The sequence below is a fragment of the Loxodonta africana genome, chromosome 24 (genome assembly GCF_030014295.1).
Source record: "Loxodonta africana isolate mLoxAfr1 chromosome 24, mLoxAfr1.hap2, whole genome shotgun sequence".
In the NCBI taxonomy this organism is placed as follows: Eukaryota; Metazoa; Chordata; class Mammalia; order Proboscidea; family Elephantidae; genus Loxodonta; species Loxodonta africana.
In genome coordinates, this window is record NC_087365.1 from 32,498,729 (window position 1) to 32,501,743 (window position 3,015).

Below are 3,015 nucleotides of genomic sequence, written 5' to 3' on the forward strand. Positions count from 1 at the left end.
CCTCTGTCCCAGCCCACATGATCCTGTCAGAGGTGAGCAGCTCCAGCAACCCAACCAAGCTGGGGCATGGGGACCCTTCTCCAAAACAGCCATGGCCGTGGCTCCCAGGATTCCAACCACCCACATCCTCTGGGCTTCCTGGGAAGAGATAAATAACTCCAGCTTCCTCACTCCTTGGGGCTGGGGCTAATCTGAGGTGCATGTTCCACACTGGCTCACAGAGCTCCCCAGCAGGACTGAGCCCCAGTTGTTCACAGGAGCTGGATAACATACTCTTTTTTGGCTGCCTCCCCTTCCCTGTCTCAGGTTCCCACTCCCCTACAGTATTTCCTGGAATCAGCTCCCCAATCAACTACCTACACTTAAATCCTTGTTTCAGGGTCTGCTTCTGGGGAACCCAAACCAAGACAAGCATTTGCTCTGGACAGGTACCATTCAAAGAGTCATACAGACCTTCACTCGCTCAGCCTCCTCCACAGGCTATGGCACAAATTCTGTCAACTTCTCCCACTTAACAAATGAAGAAACTGAGGCTCTGACAGCTCACCAAGATGGCCAAACAGCCCTTAGCCATCAGCCTACACTGCCTCCCCTCTACTCTCTGCTCCTTCCTCACACCCCCTTGGGTTGCCACCTCCCAAACGGAAGGAGAGGGATTAGCCTCTGTTGTCGGCCTCCTTCCAATTTGGGGCATCCAAGAACCTCTAAGCCAAGAGCCCTCAGACCCGGAACTCCCAGGCTCCACCACCTTCCTGGACTGGGGGAAGGAAAACTCTGCCTCCCTCTGAGTCTTAGCAGCAGCAGCAAAGAAAAAACACAAGGTAATATCTCAATAAACTACCCAACCTCACAGGAATTATTATTGCCCTCGTCTTATAGAGGAGAGATCAAGTAGCTCACAGCGGGTAAAATGATGGAGCTGGAATGGGAACCCAGGCCTCATCCACTTCGCCCTGATGCCTCCCACCTGAATCCACAGCAAGACATTGACCCACTCTTATTCCTGAAAATGAGGGCTAATCACACTTCCTGTGGGATTAATACTCCCATTTTACAGATCGATAAACTGAGACTCAGAGAGAGGCAGTCACTGGTGTCTTGTACCTCTCTGTGTCCTTCCCAGAGCTTCCCTTTCATGGAGGAGACCCCTAGGAAATCTCCCACCTCTCAGCAGAGATTAGTCAATGAGATAAACAGAGTCCATGGGGCTCCAACTAAATTGTCCCCTTGTCACGGATTGAACTGCATCCCCCAAAAATATGTGTCAGCTTGGTTAGGCCATGATTCCCAAGTATTGTGTGGTTGTCTTCCATTTTGTGATTGTAATTTTCCTCTGTGTATAAATCCTAATCTCTGCATGTGGTTAAAGAGGCAAGATTAGATTATGTTAAAGAGACTTAGCGTGGGATCGTAACACCCTTACTAAGGTCACATCCCTGATCCAATGTAAAGGGAGTTTCTCTGGGGCATGGCCTGCACCCTTTTATCTTACAAGAGATGAAAGGGAAGTGAGCAGAGAGTTGGGAACCTTATACGACCAAGAAAGCAGCTCTGGGAGCAGAGCAAGTCCTTTGGACCCGAGGTTCCTGCACAGAGAAGCTCCTAGACCAAGGGAAGATTGGTGACAAGGACCTTCCTCCAAAGCCAACACAGAACACCTTCCCCTGGAGCTGATGTCCTGAATGTGGACTTCTAGTCTACTAGACTAAGAGAATAAACATCTCTTTGTTAAAGCCACCCGCTTGTGGTATTTCTGTTATAGCAGCACTAGATAACTAAGAAACACCTCCTGTTCTGTTTAGAGAGGCCAGACTTTGTAAGATCTCTATGCTTCCATCAACATCCTGCACTGTCCCGGGTGACTCAGATGAGGGAATTAATTCGAGAGCCTTCCTCTGCCCCAGGCAGAAGGAGGAACAGTAATTGGTAGAAATGTTGACATCCAAGCAACAGGAAGGAGGTGAGACCATGATCCTTTAAAACACCTTCCAACCCAGAAAGTGCATGATTTTCTGAGATTCTAGAAGAAGTACAGCCCATCTAATTAGTGCTACCATATCATATTAACATTAGCCAAAGTGAAAATTTCAGACCTAGCTAATACTGAACATGCATTTCCTGTTCAGCTGCTGTCTTCCAGAACCCACCATTCCACCATCAACCTGAGTCTCCAGCTGAAGAATGGGGTTTAACACTTGCCCTGACCACATCTCTGAATTGTGAAAGGAAAAGCACTGGAGAAAATCTAAATGCCATCTAGAGACAAGTCACACCCTCCATTGGACAGTATTAATGAAGGTCAATGCTGACCTAGCCAGCTGCACACACTCAACAGTGGTGGCCCCAGGATTCTCACAGAGGGCCTTCGCATGACAAAGCGGAGGCTCAAGATCTCAGAGCTGCATTGCATAGTAGCACCCAACTCCCCTTCACTGGATGGCCAGTTCCCTTTGGGCTGTGTGACTCTGAGTCTCAGTTTCCTCACCTATAAAATGGAAATTAAAATAACTAACTTTAAAAAATCTTTCCCATGTGCCACACCTTCACTGACATCTTCATGAGTTGCCTCATTGAACCTTCACAATACCCAAAAGACATAGGTAGATTTATTATTCTCATTTTACAGAGGTGGAGAGTGAGGCCCAGAAAGGGAAAGTAACTCGCCCATAGTCACACAGCTACTGAATAGGGTCGGTATTTGAACCCAGGCCTGTCTGGCTGCAGAGGCCATGCCCTTCATGACTGTACCACACAGAAATGATGGTGCGGAATAAGTTAAAACAGTGTATGTAAAAGGATGTTGGGAATGGCCACAAGGTGGTTGCCTGCCAGCCCCACGCCTCTGGCTCTTGTCTGCTCTCTCCCTTCCGCCCCCCCCCCGCCCCCACATTCCCCCTCATTTGAGGTCTGTGGCTGTCACATCCTGTCTTGGAAGTTCCCAACCCTTACCAAGAGCTGGAGGCCCCACCCCAGGCCTCACAACACTGACGTCTTTACAAAGGAAAAGGGCTGGCC